At 34.5% G+C, this 18,615-nt stretch overlaps 1 long non-coding RNA gene across 5 annotated transcripts in view; it reads right to left on the bottom strand.

The window, feature by feature from the left end:
* LOC106730238 overlaps positions 1-18,615 on the bottom strand; it is a 579,289-nt gene that overhangs the window by 499,533 nt on the left and 61,141 nt on the right. For all 5 annotated transcript variants that reach the window (XR_004320690.1, XR_004320693.1, XR_001366677.2 and 2 more), the window contains exon 3: positions 17,172-17,284. This is a non-coding gene — a long non-coding RNA (uncharacterized LOC106730238). The remainder of the gene's footprint in view (positions 1-17,171; positions 17,285-18,615) is intronic.

Below are 18,615 nucleotides of genomic sequence, written 5' to 3'. Positions count from 1 at the left end.
ATTTTGCTGATTATCAAGTCATCATCATCTATAAAATAAGAAAAATAATGCCTTTACTGTTAAACGTATGGTTGTATTGAGATTTAAATAAGATAATAGATGTTAAAATGTTTTGTAAACAGTAAAACACTCTACGTACAACCAAGGCATTTTGAAGAGTATTTTACAGATTCTTGTTGGGAGTGATGTGAAAGAACATTTGTATTCTCTTTGTTTAATTCTCTACCAATGAATAAATTAATATAAAATTTAGCTATCTCACCCTTGCAAACAAAAAGTGTTTTTTAAATATTAATCTGATACTTTTAAGCTCACTATCTCAGAAACAGTGAATATGTGTTGATGGATGCTCTTGTTGATATTTGATCACATAGCATTCACTCCCACTTTCTTACATTACATCTCTTTTCTAATTTTAATTAGTGGGAATCTAGTAGCTTCGTATTTGAGGTGCCTTCCCATCCAAAGTCCAGGGATAAGCACATGACATGAACTAATGAAAAAGACAGGTTTTTGTTTTTTTTTTCCCTAGTACTCCTTTTGTGAAGCCAAGGGAAGCAAGAGTTGGAGAAATTGGAAAAAAAAAAAAAAAAAAAAGAAGAATTGGTTTGGAAAATTAACAGCTGCCTAAATTCCTCAAGATACCTGTGTTCCTAAGTGTCAAATCTTTCCCAATTGGTTCCATAGCCGTTTTCCATTCCCTGACATAACTTAATAACTTAAGTTTTAAAAGAGTAGTTTCTTTTTTTAAGTGAATATATCAAGCATTACTTTAGCCAGGCATTTTATTTATTTTTATTTTTTAATATAACTTTTATTTTTTCTTTTAGCTTCATCGAGATATAATCAACATATATTATTATGTTAAGGTACACAATGTGACAATTTGATACATGTATCTACTGCAAAGTGATTACTACAATAGGATTAGTTAATACTTCTATCACCTCACATAATTACAATTTGTGTGTGTGTGGTGAGAACATTTAAGATATACTCTCTTAGCAACTTTCAAATATTTAATACAATATTAACTATAGTCAGCATGCTGTACATTGGATCCTCAGAATTTATTCATCTTATAACTGGAAATGTGACAGCAAACTTTGAGCCCATTTCCCCCACCACCAGCCCCCACCAACCACCTATCTACTCTATGTTTCTATGTATTTGGCTTTTTTAGATTGCACATGTAAGTGAAATCATAATATATTTATCTTTCTCTGTCTAATTTATTTCACTTAGCATAATGCCCTCAAGGTCCATTCACGTTGTTGCAAATGGCACGACTTCTTTTTTTCTCATGACTGGATAATATTTCATCCTATCAGTATACCACATCTTCTTTATCCACTCATCCATTGACAGGCACTTAAGTTGTTTCCCTATTGTGGCTATTGTGAATTATGCTGCAATGAACACAAGAGTGCAGATATCTCTTCAAGATTCTGATTTCATTTCTTTTAGATATATACCCAGAAGTGGAGTTGTTGGATCATAGAGTAGTTCCATTTTTCATTTTTGAGGAAACTCCATACTGTTTTCCATAGTGTCTGAACAATTCACAACCCTACTAACACTGCACAAGGGTTCCCTTTTCTCCACATCATCACCAACACTTATCTCTTGACTTTTTGATGGTAGCCTATCTATGGCTGTAAGGTGGTCTCATTATGGTTTTGATTGCATTTTCCTGATGATTATTAATTTTGATTATCTTTCATGCACCTGTGGCCATTGTATGTCTTCTTTGGAAAAAATGTCTATTCAAGTCTTTCGTTCATTTTTAAACTGGATTGTTTGCTTTTTTTGCTATTGAGTTGTATGAGTTCCTTATATATACTTTGGATATTACCCCTTATCAGATACATGGTTTGCAAATATTTTCCCCCATTCCTTAGGTTGCCTTTTCATTTTTCTGATTGTTTCTTCTGCTATACAAAGCATCTTATTTGATGTAGTTGCATTTTCTTTTTCTTTTGCTTTTGTGGCTTGTATAGTTGGCGTCAAATCTAAAAATATAGCTGGGTGCTCTGATGTTATTTGCATATATATTTACGGAACTTATGTCCTCTTGATGAATTGACTCCTTTATCATTATATATGGCTTTCTTTATCTCTTGTTACAACTTTTGAGTTAAAGCCTATTTTGTCTGCTATAATTATAGCTAACCTGCTCTCTTTTGGTTTCACTTGCATGGAATATCTTTTTCCATCCCTTCACTTAGAGCCTCTGTGTGTCCTTGAAGTTGAAGTGAGTCTCCTGTAGGGAGCATATAGCAGTTAGACCTTATTTTTTGTTTATCAATTCAGCCATTCTTTATCTTTTGATTGGAGAACTTAACCATTTACATTTAGAGTAATTATTGATAGGTAAGGGCTTACTAATGCCATCTTAGTCATTGTTTTCTGGCAGTTTTGTAGTTCCGTTTTTTTTTTTTTTTCCCTTCCTCTCTTGATGCCATCCTTTGTGAATTGATGATTTCTCATAGTGGCAGCCTTGATTCCTTTCTCTTTATCTTCTGTATCTACTGTAAATTTTTGCTTTGTGATGTCATGTGTTGGGAGAGATCACTGAGAAGAAATTGACTACTGGTTGACCTGGGAGCATTTGGAAGCCCTCCACCCTCTTTCCTATCCTTGAAATGTGCATTCCTCTTGTGTCCCCAGTTCCCAAAAGCTGCCCCAAGGAAATGGCCCAGGGATAGAAATAAGTTGTTGAGACCACCTGGATGGTATACGTGACTGAACCCAGTAAACACCTCTATATAAACTTTTAAGATTTGCCAGGTGGGTACAAAAATCCAGTTGTCTTGAGGCTGCCCAAGAAAAGCCTAATAAATAAGTTCCCTTGCTTATTAAAACTGCCACCTATCAATCTGGAGTAGTCTCTCTCTTTCTGTTGTCTCATCCCAACCTTCACGACTATGGGGGCCAGTTTCAGATTACACCCTGGAAGTTCCTAAGAAGGAAGCAAACCAACACCAAAAGGTGAAAAGAATAGTTTTAAGTGACTACATAACAATAGCCATAAATTGGAGCAGTGAAAGAGTAGGTTGTCTAAAAATGATGAAAACAAACCAAAACCTATTTGGAGATATAGAAAAGCAACTAAACCATTCGGACTGATAACGGTTCTGAACGCTGCAGTGTCCTCACTTTTGATGTTTCATTTAAAAGGTCACAGAGTACAATGTAAAATGCTCGACTCGAGATTTTAATGCAGTATACATACAATTTTCAAGGGTTTTTCACATAATTTTTTTCTCCAGGGAAATTTATCTAAAAAATTTCTTTTCATCCAGAATACTTCAGAAACATTAAAGTGCACACTGACATAACTAATAAGCCACTCACTACTCCTACAAATCTATTGCTTGGTCAGTCAGGATATCAGGTAGCATTAAACTGCTTTATGGGGGATTTATCTTACTAAAGATGAAAGTTTATGCAGCATTTCTAAAATTATTTATAAAAAATGAATTTACGTGTCACTTTGTGTCTGCCAACATTTTCCAGCTCTCACAACCAAAGTGGAATCAGAATGACCCAGAAATGCCCAGAAAATGTTCATTAAAATTGATTTTTCTGTCCAGTTTCATTGCCAGCGAAAATGTATGAAACACACGTATTTCATTTATACCACTAGTTTTATTCTCCTGTAATGGAATGTCCTTAATAATATGTTTTTTTATTAAGAGGATGTCTCTAAAATGGGACAAGGCAAAGAAATTCTAATTTTTCACTGAAATCAGGCAAAACGTTTTGTACAGATGGAGAGAAATATTTGGAGTTTCTGCTTGTGAGTTCTAATCTTTCAAGAGATGTGGAACATATCCCTATGCCCAATAATTGCCTTATTTTTCTTGATTTTAGAGACAGTCAAAAGTGAAGATAGAAATTAACTAATAGCCGGATGGCAAACTATAGTAGTAGAAGAAAAAAGACTAAGTGGCATTCCACTTGTCATCGTATGGGAGCTTATATATCACAGAGAAGAAAGGACAAGAAGGAAAATGACAATGGAGGTGAACTCTTAATGCATGTAAATTAATCATAATAATTTTGTTTTTTCAAAACTTTGTTTCACAATGTTCATTTTATTTGTGAAATCCACCATCAGAAAAGCAGGGCTATCATAAAATTACTAACTGCAAAATGAATCCCGCAATGTATTTTTATACAATATGTGAATTCTTAGAAGTTATCCTAATCAGAGGGATTTAACTTCCTTCTGATTTCCACTGCTATTTACCTACCTCAAACCAAACACAAACATTACACAGTGACTGTGCTAAATAATGTTTTGCGATATGTAGTGAAAAATGCACATAAAATTAGACCTATTACTAGATTCAACTAGTTCTATAGTTCATATAATTTGGTTCTCCTTAAACACAGAGGAATTGCCTGACCAAAGTAGTCTATATGCGAGCGGTATAATCTGGTGTGGCAGGAAGATGAGAGGGCACATCAGAATAGGTGTTCATTTAACAAGAGAATCTGACTTATCTGATAACGGCTTTAAAGAAACAAACTGTTTGAAGCATCTATCCCCAGAACTAGAAAAGAGTAACTTCCAACTAATCTCTTATGAGATTCAGCTGCAGAACGTAATGCCAGGATCCTTGGGGGTTTTGGCTGGTGTTTGTTTTTACTTACAAACACCGCAGTATTTCTTTATTGTATTTACTCCAGGACAGCCTGTTGCAAAACTGAAAATAGTACAGTGATGCTCTCGTTCACCGGCATCTTCAGCTTCATTCCACAGGCTGCTGGTTTAGTCTTGACCCCTGGCAGTTTACTTTGGCAGAAAGCTTTTAAGATGGGGTGTCAGCCACACCACGCAATAGGAAAGGCCAACATGGTGGTTTACAGAATTAACAAGAGCAGCTATCTTCCTTGACAGATTGCTCTGTTTAATTATAGCTGTTGGGGGCTGAGTCAGCTGCTTGAACAACAGGGAAAATCAGAGGGTCATTAAGATGGTCTATTAATATTCTATCATGAGTAGCTGCATATCCATGATCTGCACATGCAGCGTGGCAGGATACTTTCCAAATTACTGGCCTTACAACCCCCATGGTATTTTTTTAAAAATCCCTGTGGTAGCTTAAGGGATAGGAAAGCTGTGGTGATTTTGGACGCAAATTTATGGTAGTTAAAATTCATCAGGTGGAAAATTTGGGGTTCCAAAACTGATCTGAAAATATTTTTAGAAGAAGAAAGAAAAAGAAATCCAATATATTGCCTTCTCCTGCTAAAACTATTCGTTGTTTCCACATGTAACAAATAAACGATATTATATTCAATCCTTGGCCCATCCTTCTTCTTGGAAGAACAGATATCTATTGTAGATATCCAAATAAATATTCTCTGCAGAAAAAGGGAAAAATATTTCTATTTGCTGTCTTTCAGGTGGGACCAAAAAGGTGAATAATCAAAGCATCCATTCCGCGTCTGGAAAAAGCACTGGAGGTGCAATGGTATTTATTTGGCAGCCATGTAGACTCCCAAAGAATGGCTGGAAAGAGCAACCAGTTTACGCAATCTTTAAGAACATCCTCCAGGGCCTTCCCAGCAGCCTCAAAATGCTGTAAATAGTTCCGAGTTCTACGCACTAACATGAGAAGAGACCTGGAACTGGAGCTGACAATCGACAACTAATACACGTAGTCCTGAAAGTTTTCAGATCTTCAAACTCCTGGAATACACAATTCTTAGTGTCTTAACACCAGCAAGGATCGCTTTTATAAAGATTGCTTTTGCAAACTAGAGCTCTCTCCACAGGTGCTGAGGTTGGATACTTTGCTTTACCAGATTCAAGAACTCAGGAGGGAAGTGTGTATCAATTTAGGGGGACTTTCTAATCTATGTGCCTGCCTATAAATAAGAAAACACAATCTCTATAATTTAGTCCTGTGTTCCCAGGAAGGTGATTGCACTTCAAAAATAAGGAAAACCATACCCAACATGATTAAGTCTTCTTCAAGTATAACACATATTTCATTAAAACTCATTGAAACTGGGCTGACCATGCATTAAAACAATCTCAAGGAAAGCTTCCACACCTCTCTTTCCAAAATGGGTCTAATTTGTTATTTATATCCCACTCTTAAATGGTGAATTTCTCCTTATTAAAAATATCTCCAAAGTGGATTTTAATTACAGTGCTTCCTTTTCGCTTTTTTTATACACGGTGGAAATTATTTATCTTCATAAACTGGTTAACCCTCCATGAACTGAAAGTAATAAGTAAGCCAAACACTTTAATTCTAAACACCTAAAGAGGTATAGATGTTAAACACAGATATTTATACATGTGCTTGTTTACTTGATACAACTCCATGCTGTGAAGTCATTAAAAACTGCAATTTAGAATATTTTAAAATGAAATATAGGGTTAAATCAAGATTAGAACGAGGATAGAGAAACTCAAATCTCCTAAAGGCTTGCTGCTTTCCCCTTTCAGTAGATTAGCAAGAAACTGGCTCAGCAAACCTGAGTTACTTCAGTAAAAACACAAGCTGGTACAAAAGCCAACCTTCAGAAATTTCCTTTCTCTAGTAAGTCCACTTTTTCAACTAAGAAGCTCCCAGTCCTCCAGATGTTTCCTTCCCTGATGTTTCTATAAAGATGCAGAGTTTTATGTGGATTCATTCCCTATTCTGGAGCCTTCTCCATGGTGAGTCCAGTTCACTGATGCCTGCGTTAAGTACACCTCTCTGTATATGTAATAGGAAATAATGTGTATTCTGCTCATTTACTGTTTTAAATCTCCTCCAATGAAACTTAATTCACCTACGTAACACGTGGCTCCAGTTACTCCTTTGTGTATGGCACAGAAACACTGAATATACGCTTCTGAAGTGCCCTCCCCCAAATTATTTGATGCAATGAAATATTAAGGACATACATTTTGTACTATATTCTTTGAAATTAGCTTCTTTCTGCCTGGAAATTTTCATTACTTAGAATCTTAACCCATAAAACTCACTTAATTAAGGACAGAGATATTTGTATTGCAGATAATATTTGATTTTATACAAATATATGATACTTAAAACAGGGAAAGTTATTACTATGGTAGTAAATGAGCTGGTCCTTAAATTAATGGGTAAAAACTTTCACAAATGAGTTTCAGAGTAATCCATATCTTAATTGAAGATGAGTTGTTTTTGCCTGAGAAGCTAGTATTCAGTGCAATTTGCATCTCAATGGAACCATCTATTTAAATATATGGTTACAAATAAATATTTTACATAAAAATGTTAAGAAAATACAATTTTTGCCATCTTTGGTAATTGGTCATGATTTACCAAGTGTGAGTTGAACTTCTTTATACAAAAGACATAATGGATTTAACCAATACTTGTTAAAAATATGACCCCCATTTATTCCTTCAGAATCTATTCTAATTATTGTATGGAATTTGATGCAAATTACAAACTGTATCTATGTATACAGTTTAATTATTTAGGAGTTTTTGACTAAATAGTCTTAAATATTTGTGATAAGTCAATTATGTTTTTGAAAGAAGTCATTTTCCCTAATCAGCATACAGAGAGATGAGAGGAAGAGATGTGGTTTAGAGCTGTGCTCATTGGGTTGGCAACTGCGCAGAATCTTTCGGAAGAGTAAGTGTTTTATATGTAAGTGCGGAATGATGGTCTATTTATAAAAGGAGTGAGGATAAAATGAGTTCAGTACCTTCAGAAAACAAATATGTAATTTTAAATCCTGGTATGCTGAAGAATGAGGAGTAGTCATGGGGAAAGCAATGCTGGCTATGGTGAGATGATAAACAGCCACGATGTTTATGGACACAGTGTACAGAGACTATGTCTCAGCTTTGAACCTGCAGCACTGAAGTCAATGCCTAGAAAAGGGTCACTGTTGTTAAATAATATTTTTGAAACATGGACTTTTTAACTAAATAACTATAAAAAAAAAAGAATGACATGAATAGATTTAATTTTAAAGAATTTCATGCAAAGAGAAATGAAAAGGAGGATCAGGAAATACTGGATGTTAAGAAAACCTAGATCAGAATTGGGCCACAGGCCCTGCTTGAGGTCCCAAATGATGGTATATATTCATTAAAAATAATGCTAACAGATTTCTATTTCCTGACTGAATGGCAGTATTCAGCAAACACCCTGGAAAAGGCCAATATATCTTTATTTTTAAAGTGTCTGTTTAAAAGCATCAGAAATTTTTGAAGCAATGAGGAATAAGAAGGACTAAAATTCCTGATGAGTGAGAACCATAGTTCAGCAGCTAGCTGCTTTTTCTTTGGAAGCAATTTCTAGTTCTCATGAGGGCAAATGGATGAGAATCTAGGCTTTATCTGGAGAGAGGACCACAGATGGGAACCAGCAGAATCAGGGGAATGTTTAATGGTCTTGTAGACCTAGAATGGCAAAATTGGTGTGATAAAATGATGGGCTTCAAACACACAATTGGTTTATACCTTAAGACATTTACTCAACTCTAAAGGAACAGAGCATGGAAGGTCAAAGAGCTAACCTCAAACGCTAACCTCAAACCTCTGAAAATTAGAGCAGAGTTTTTCCGTATAGAGGAGGCGAAGATTTGAGTTTCGCTCCTATAAGGGGAAGGCATCCTGGTTAACACACCAAGATATCAGCTGGATGTCCTGATGTTCTATGCCACAAGCAATGCAGAAATTTAGTGGTAGGGTAGTTCTTACCAAAACTGAACCCCAGTTCTGTCTCAGCTCTCTATCTGATTGAGTTAAACTGATAAGTTTTCCCCCATCAGCCTCACAAAGGAGAGAGGGAATACTCACTAGAAAAAAATAATATCACCAATAAATAATGATATCATGTATTGAAATGTAAATTGCTAGGAATTCCAAAAAAACAGTATAATGTGGTGGAAAATCAAGAGAAAAACTAACTGAAATGACACACATGTAAGCTACATATTACAGTCCTCAGACAGGAATTTGAAGAAAATAGTGAAGGCTATGGAGGGAAAAGATAAAAAAAAACATTAATTTCATCAGACAATTATTTTTTAAACAAAAGAATCAAACACTTTATAGTAAAAAAATAATACTTGATATAAACTCAATAATTGGATTTAAAAATAAATTAGACACAGTACAAGGCAATATTAATGAACTAAAAAAATAGACCAATAGATCACATGCAAACTGACCCACAGAAAGGACCAAAATGGAAAAAATGTGAAAAGGGTGTAAAGACATGTGTGATGTGGTTAAAAAAAAGTTTATACATATGTTTATTTGGGGTCCCAGAAAGAAAGGAAAGAATGGGATAGAAGTAAGATTTGAAGATATAAAGAACAAAGATTTTTCACAGTGGATGAAATACACTAACCATGGAAAAAAAAAATCTCTATATACTCAAGGAATGATAAATGCAAAGAAGATGGCTCAAATAGAAAAAAAAATAGTGTAAGATAAATAGAATACATACTTCAAAAAAGAGGCTAAGACTATGAGAACTGGTTAAAACAAATAAACAAAATAACAACAAAATCCAGTACAGTCAACTAAAATTTGACAAGGGAGCCAGAGATACTCAATAGGGAAAAGATAGTCTTCAATAAATGATGCTAGGAAAACTGGATATTCACATATGAAAGAATGAAATTGGACCACTATCTTGTACTACTCACAAAATTTAATTTGAAATGGATTAAACACTTAAATATAACACCTGAAAACCAAACGAAAAACAAAAAACAAAAAAAACAAAGAACATAAAACCAGAAAACATTGGTCTTGGCAATACATTTTTAGATTTGACACCAAATGCACAAGCCACAAAAGCAAAAATAAATAAATGGAACTACATCAAATAATAAGGTTCTGCACTTTATAAAAGAAACAATCAACAAAGTGAACAGGCAACCCAAGGAAAGGGAGAAAATATTTTCAAACCAAGTAGCTGATAAGAGATAATATTCAAAATGTATATAAAGAACTCATAAAACCCAACAGCAAAAAAAAAAAAAAAAAAAAAAAGTAATTAAAAACTGGGCAGAAGACCTGAATAGATAAGTAAAACTAGGAGAAGTGAGGTTAAGTAATTTGACCAATTTCATATAACTACTGGACAGGGCAAGAAGTTGCATCAGGCAATTTAGTTGCACACACATGCTTTTAATCACCATTTTAAGCCTACACTTAGGCAAAGCTAATGTGCCAAAAATTCAAGGATTTTCCTTATAAGAGAGCCATTTATATCTACCCTAGTTGGTCTTGAGCTAGACATTATTAATAGCCATTCTGGTTGCAAAGAATAACTGAAAGAAATGAAAAGTGATAGTCTTAAATAGGCCAAGACATGCCATGGAGAGAATCCAGTTACAGAACTAAAGCAAGCAAGCAAGAACATCATCAGAAAGCGGCACTCAGCTTGGGGACATTCAGTGAAGGGTTTCCCTGTCACCATAGGGAGCTACTGCACTGTGGGACAGCTCTAAATTAACAAAACCCTGGATTACCTCAAAGAAGCCAAGTTGTATGCGTCATATTCTGTGTCAAGCAGGCAGCAGGTGAAGTAAAACATTTCAGGAAAAAAATCTGGATACAAAATGTTTGAGAAGCATTGATTTTAATAGAACAGTTCTGAAATGAGATCCCACCGAATGAAAAAAAGGAAGATGAGTCCCTCGGACAAGGTTGTCCTTGTCCTATATACCCAGGCCTTCACTATAGGTTCTAGAATACCCCCGCACCTTGTGGAAATGCCAGGACTGTTTATAAATCTTTTCTTTTAGAATTTCCATAATAAGCTTTTAAAAGAAATATTGGAGTTTTTTTTTTTGCTCTCATCAATCATTTTCTAAACACACAATCTTTTCTAATATAAGACAACATAGGATACTAAACAGGTGGCTATGCTAACAAAAGTTCACAGACAAAACTTGAGAATTCTGAAAGGTCAGTGCATTTCTATACACAAAGTAACTCAAGACAAATTGAGTGGCAAGTTCACTGTAAATGATTGTTACAAACATAAAGGCAAAAAATGGAAAGACTTAAGTTATAAAAATAGCAGCTGAAATCAACTGTTTTCTGCTTTACTATTAGGTTAGCTCATCTTTATTAAAATTCTTTCTAAAAGGTTCAGATAGTAATCTTTTTTTTTAAATTCTACAAGGTTGAAAGCTTATATCATGGTATTAAATGAAATTTAGAAAGAAAAAAATTTGGGCTTTTCCACCAAATTATTTACTTCATTTTCTCCCATGAGAATGCCTTGTTTTTAATTCTTCTAAACATACGGTCACTAAGGTTATGGTCCTCATCAACTAGTTTCTGAAGATTTATTGTCTTGTCTTTGTGCCACTCACACTGCTCTGTGACCTACAGGGACAGATGCAGTGCCTTTTCCAATTGGAAATAAAACATTTATTTGTTGAATATGTTCACAAAGTTAAAACTTATCTGCTTCATTCCTAAAGAACATAAATTTCCTCTGGATTTATTCTTGGATCTATTTTTAAATAACCACTTTGCGATTTTGTGTTACAAAGGACATTCAAAACGTATTTGCTGATTTATGTTAATCTGTTAAGGGTTTTGTTTGGCTTGGGTTTTCTTTAGTCTGATTAGCTAATTTGTAGAAGATTTTATGTTCAACTATTACCAGCCTTAAGAGATATTCATATTGTTTACTACACAATTTTGATATTTTATACTCATCAGATGTTTAGTTAAAAAAATAACAGTAGAATATATTGTCTCATCTATCCCATAGCAATTAAAATCTTCAGGTGGCAAAGGTTTTAACAGGTGAGTTTGTAACTTTGGTCAAGATTAGAAGACTGAACATAAAAGAAGAAAAAAATTTATTCCTGGTGATTGTTGGTCGAGACACTGGTTGGCAAGAGGACTGAAAGATTTACAGCCTAATTTTAACTTATTGCATTGTAGTCTTCCTAGTGTTCTTAGGTACAAGTACTATATTTAGCAAAGCAGATTAACTCAAGGTAACGCACCTCAATGTTCACAGCAGCACTATATACAATAGCCAAGACATGGAAGCAACCTAAATGTCCATCAACAGGTGACTAGATAAAGAAGTTGTGATATATTTATACAATGGAATACTACTCAGCCATAAAAAGAATAAAATAATGCCATTTGCAGCAACATGGATGGACCTGGAGATCATCATTCTAAGTGAAATAAGCCAGAAAGAGAAAGAAAAATACCATATGATATCACCTATATGTGAGATCTTAATTAAAAAAAAAAAGAAAGAAATAAAGAAAGAAAGAAAGAAAGAAGAGGACACTAATGAACTCATCTACAAAAGAAACAGATTTGCAGACATAGTAAACAATGTTATGGTTACTAGGGAAGGATAAATTTAGGAGTTTGAGATTACCGAATGTTAACCAGCATGTATAAAAATAGGTAAAAAAACAAATTTCTTCTGTATAGCACAGGGAACTATATTCAATACCTGTAATAACTTTTAATGAAAAAGAATATGAAAATGAATATATGTATGTATATTCATGACTGGGACATTATGCTGTACATCAAAAATTGACACATTGTAACTGACTATACTTCAATTTAAAAAAAGATAACATGGAAGCACTAATTTATAGACAGCAAGAACCATAGTGTTTCGATATGAAAGTTGCCTTCAGAGAACACTCTAGCCCACCCCTAATTTTACAGATAAGGAAACAAAAGTACTAAAAGCTAGGTAATTTGCAAAAAGTTACACATCAATTAGGGAAGGATCAAACTCTGGTCTCCTGAATTAGTCGCGACCTGTTTTTACTTCACTGAAGCACAAGAAAGAGGAAATGGGAAAAGCAATAGTTTAACTGAAGGAAGCTAGCGCTTGTGCTTTTTTTTCATTCCAAGGTTTCATGTGCAGACTCAGTGGTCTGTGCTGATCCTGTACACAAAAGAAGGCTTAAGGAGACATCAGGGATTTGGTCAGATATTTTTTTTAAAACCATGAGGGGCTTTTTTTAGTTTAATCAATTTTTTCCCCTCTTTTTTTAGGAAGAGAAAGTATAACATTCAGCTCAAGGGAAAACTTGTCTTTTATCTTCTAGTAGGTAGCACTTGGCCCAGTGTAACTAAATGTTTTATTTTGTTTAGTTTGCATAATCTCTTGTCCATTGCTTGTCTGTTTCACTCATGGCCTCTGTGTCCTGCATATTAGTCTGGTTACATTTTGGTCTTACACATGGTGAATGAATCAATAATACTGTCCCTCATTTTTTATTACTTTTCCCTCCCCTTACTTACTTGCTCTTCCATCACGTCCTAGGGCTTCTTAACCCTACTCCATCCATTGAAAACTTGTCTAGCTCCAAAATTCTCTCTCTCCTTTCTCCTTTAAAACCCCTCTGTCTCATACTGCATTAGCTCAGGAGTTAGGAAATAGCTTATTGAACTTAGATCACATTTCAGTCTATATTACTATAAAGCTAAAATTTTGACCAACTCATCACTGTTAATTTCCTCTATTTCCTGCCTTTATATAAAATGGACAATATTGGCAATTGCTTTCACTCCGTTCCCCACAAATATAAAGAAATAAATAGTTATTTTCCTGTCAATTCTTAAACCTCTATCCCATCTTGCTTTCTCTGAAAAATCACTCCAGTGGAACCCTCCCTCCCCACTGAGGTTCTTTTCCCTTAGTTTAAAATGTCTCGTTTTGGTGAGCATGCACACACACGCTGACCAAGACAGCCTTAACATTCCCCTCAGCTTGATTAAACACTAGACAGGCTTCTTCCCGACTACAGGTCCCTGATCATTATTTTCTTAGAATATGTACTTTGGAAAACTTGCTGAGTTCTAGACTTTTATATTAAACTTTCCACTGGATATTTAATTTTAAAGCTTAACTGATCATCATTCCTCTCTAACTGGTCTTTATATAATAATCAATCAAGTACAGGCTGCCAACATCTAGCAACTTGCCCACAACAGACATCACAGGGTCCTCCCTGACGTCTTTTTATCTTTACCTCGTGAACGCAGTCAGACATTTTACCTAGACTAACCCTTTAGTGTCCTCAGCCCCAAACTAGCCCCAAACTGTCTCTAACCTGTTTCTAACAAGATACTGAGTGGCTTTGCAGAGACAACAGAAAAAAAAACCACAAGTCACACAGCCAAAGTATGTGTGGAGGAGAAGATTTTGACCTCAAACAACGCCCAGAACCAGTGTTTCTCCAAGCCACAGAACCAAAGCAGCAGGACAATACCAGAATCTGAACGGTGGAACCCTTTCAGATGCAAAGGGCCCATTGTCATGAAAGATGGGTGTTGAAGCCCCCTTCATCTTACCTTACAATATAAATGGCCAAGTTCCAAAGCCCTCCAGGGGAAACTTGCCCCACAGTGCTTCCACGTACCAGTGCGTCTTCCTCTAATTCACAGAAGTTTGACCGAACCCAAGAGCAAACCCAGATCAAGGAGAATGTTTGGAGCCCTGCCTTTTGTCTCCTTGCCGGGTGAGCTCACAATAAAGCCTTTTCTTTTCTCAAAAGCCAGTGCCATAGTATTGGCCTCTATGCACATTAGGCAGCAAGCCCTTTGCCAAATAACAATGACATACTATAGGTGTGGTTTAGCAAGGGCAGTGAGGCCAGAAAAAAATAGGAACAAATTTAACTATACTGCCCCTTTCATGATGCCCTTATCTTTGAATGTATTGTATTCTTACAGGTTGCTATCATTTAAATAATCAAGATGTAATTAGCTTGTTGGTTTATAAAGTATGGCCCAGCAGACCAACATCATTGCCATCACCAGGGAGATTATTAGAGAAGACACGTTTCAAGCCTTTCTCCCAAACTACTGAAACAGAATCTGTATTTTAAATGATTCTTGAAGTGATTTATATTCACACAAATTTGCCAAACTCTGTCCTACAGAATTTTGCAGTCTTCATATATTTTCAACTAAAGCAAAAAACAATCACCCCAGTCTTCTTATAAATAAAATACTTAGCATTTTGAATTTAACTGTCATTTTCTACAACAGAGATTCAGAGTGTCAAAGAAATATAAAGGCTCTAAACTTTTGGTAACCTATTTGGTTCTCATTATAAACACTGTTCTTACCACTTCTGCACAGTTATCAAGACCTGGACAAGAAAAGGATCCAGAGGTTAATCATTTCTATGATGACATTAACAATTCTATTCCTGGTGAGGTTAATAGTTTTCCTGTTAAACAAATTTTATAATTTGTGAATTTGGAAGACAATTAAAAAATGACCCCTGGTCAGCCATTTATTGTTATTTCAAGCATTTGGTCCTGTCAGTGACAAGTAGATAAAGAGCAGTGCCTTTGACTAGACTTCAGGTGTCCTTGGGGGCAGTTCTGGACAGTAACGTTCAATCCAGTAATTAGCTCCACAGAGAGGATGAAACTCCTGTTACAGTATTATCAAAGGAATTCTCCAGAAGAGGGAAACAGCATTCCTACTCCTTTATAATTATCAAAATGTTATTGTGCACTGAAGATTTATCAGGGACCCTTCTAGGCACTAAGGATAAAATAGTGAATAAAATAAAGCTGTTTATTTATACACAGTCTCCTTACCATTTTAGATTGAGAATTACAGCTATGTTTCTTTGTATGTGGAAACTATTTATGTCTTTGGTGTTAAGTCATCTTTAAATCAGAGTTTGGTTTCATTTCACATACTGTATGTCTACTGGTAATTTGAAAGATGTTTCCACTGGATATGGAAATCTGAGTTGACAGTTTTACTATTTCAGTAATTCTCTACTGTTTTGCTTTTATCAAATTCATTGATAACTTATGTTTAAAATATCCCTCCTTCTACCTTCTTTGGTATTGGTTTGCTTTTTTTAATTTTTTCAGATTCTTAAGGTGGAATCTTAGATCACTGATTTGAGAAATTTCTTGTTTTCTATTATAAGCCTTAAATGTACAGATTTCCCTATAACTGATTTAGCAGTCTAACACAACTTTTAAAATAATGCATTTAAAAGCATACAACTCAACATGAAACAAACAAAAAACTCAATTAAAAAGAGGCAGAAGAACTGAATAGATATTTTCCAAAGAGGAAATGCAGATACTAACAAATACATGAAAAAATGCTCAACACTGCTAATCATCAGGGAAATGCAAATCAAAACCACAATGAGATATCACCTCACACAATTGTAAGAATGTCAATTATCAAAAAGGACACAATAACAAATGTTGGCGAGGATGTGGAGAAAGGAAACCCTTGTTCACTGTTGGTGGGAATGTAAATTGGTGCAGCCACTATGGAAAATAGTATGGAGGTTTCTCACAAAACTAAAAACAGAACTATCATAAGACCCAGCAATTCTACTTCTGGGTATATACCTGAAAAAAACAAAAACACTTATTTGAAAAGATACATGTATCCCAATGCTCATAGCCGCATTGTTTACAATTGTCAAGATATAAAAGCAACCTGTGTCCATTAACAGATGAATGAATATATGAGATGTTGTGTGTGTGTGTGTGCGCGTGTGCACAATGGACTACTATTCAGTCATAAAAATGAATAAAATTTTGCCATTTGTGGCAACATGGATGGACTTGGAGGGTATTACGCTAAGTGAAATAAGTCAGACAGAGAAAACAAATACTGTATGATATTACTTACATGTGGAATCTAAAATATACAATAAACTAGTAAATATAACAAAGAAGAAGCAGACTCACTGATACAGAGAACAAACTGGTGGTCGACAGTGGGGGTGGGAGGGAGCAACATAGGGGTGAGGGAGTGGGACATATAAATGTTGGGTGTAAGAGACTACAAGGATGTACTGTACAACAAGGGGAATATTGCCAATATTTTGTAATAACTATAGATGGAGCAGAACCTTTAAAAATTGTATTAAAAATCTTGGTTCCTAAAAATAAATAAATAAATATCTAAATATTCTCTGAAATATGCTCATTCTCTATGGGATTAGAAGTGTTTGCGTAAACGTTTTAAAATTTGAGATTTTCCAGATATCTTTCTTTTTTGTTGTTTTTTTGTTTTCTCGGTATGGCATTCAGTGATTCAGTGTCTCTCCCCGTTTGTTCTGCCACATATGAGCCAAGTTGCTTCATCCTACCTCTCATTAGACATACCTGTCTTTTCTAGATTTCAGGCTACTTACCTGATACGTCTCTGTAGCCCTCTGATGGTGTCTAGAAGAATTAGAACTTTGTAGATTATCCAGCATTTTGATTGTAGTAAAAGTGTAGTGAAACTCTTTCTGGCATTTATATCCTAGGCAGAAATGAAAATCTCTTAAAATTGTTTTTTTAATTGAAATACACATAATATAAAATTTACCATCTTAACTATTTTTGCCTTTTCAATTATTTTGAACCTGGCTCTAATCATAGTGTGGATCCAGTGCTTATCACTTTTTTCCTTTAAATTTATATAAGAGAATGTATTAAACATGAAATTATAACATTTCTCAAAATTATCGTTTTGATTTCCTACAAATTGTTATAAACAGATATACTACTGTGTCTTTAATGGTTTTTTTTTCTATTTTTAAACTTAAAAGCTATTCATAATGTATCTTATATTTTAAATGGAATCACAATAGGCATCTTTTATATAATGTTCTGAGTTAGGGCTAGAGGAGCATGATAAAATTGAGTGATAATACCTAGGGTTAAAATAGTATGTGCCAGTTTTTAATGAAAACTTATGCACTTTTATATTACAAAAAGTTGTGGATTTTTTGAGAAATACGGTGTTTGTATATATATTTGATTCACTGTATGTGGTATTTGAATAATTAATTTCAACATTCAAATTTGATAACTTGAATAATCAATAGGATCCCTCTAAAAGGCCAATTTGTGCTTAAATAATGCAAAATATACATCCCCTATTTAAGAATTTTTATACTCTTTTAGTAATCTTAAGGTGAGTGGTGTCAAAAACACAGTACACGTATACTGTCACTATTTTAGATATTCACGGTAAATAACTGAGTGCGGATAAAGTAAATTGAATTAATCTATGTATGGAACCCCAGAATCAGTTAATTCATAAAGAAGTTGGCTCAGCACTTTTTGGTTCATGGTAGGACTGCAAACCTGTATATTTGAACACTTCCTCTGAAGGACCATTTTTCCTGCCTTCAGGAGAGAATGAAATAACTTGAAAATAATAAAGAGAACATACAATTAATTGCTGAGGCAAACAGTTTTGTCTACATATATTATAGGATTCCAACTAGGGCTGGAATTATTAACAATGAATACTATGATGCATTTATCTATAGACTTCAAATTGATCATTTCATTTAGTCCTCAAAACAACCTTAGAAGTTAGATGCTACTGTTATCCACATCTTACATAAAAGAGAGCTGAAGCACAAAGATACTATATTATTTACCCAAGGTCACAGAATTAATAAGGGGCAGAGTCAAACTGAAATTGGGATATAATCCAAAGCCCAAGCTTTTAACTGTTTGCTTAATGGAGAAAATGGAACTTTAATTCTTGATTCCAATATATTTTAGATTGAAAAGTAGAATTTCTGTGTATGTATTCACATGTTTTTTAAATGTTATATCTTATTTCTCAAGGACATT

Source organism: Camelus ferus, chromosome 6 (genome assembly GCF_009834535.1).
Source record: "Camelus ferus isolate YT-003-E chromosome 6, BCGSAC_Cfer_1.0, whole genome shotgun sequence".
In the NCBI taxonomy this organism is placed as follows: Eukaryota; Metazoa; Chordata; class Mammalia; order Artiodactyla; family Camelidae; genus Camelus; species Camelus ferus.
This window is presented reverse-complemented; position numbering and strand designations above follow the sequence as displayed.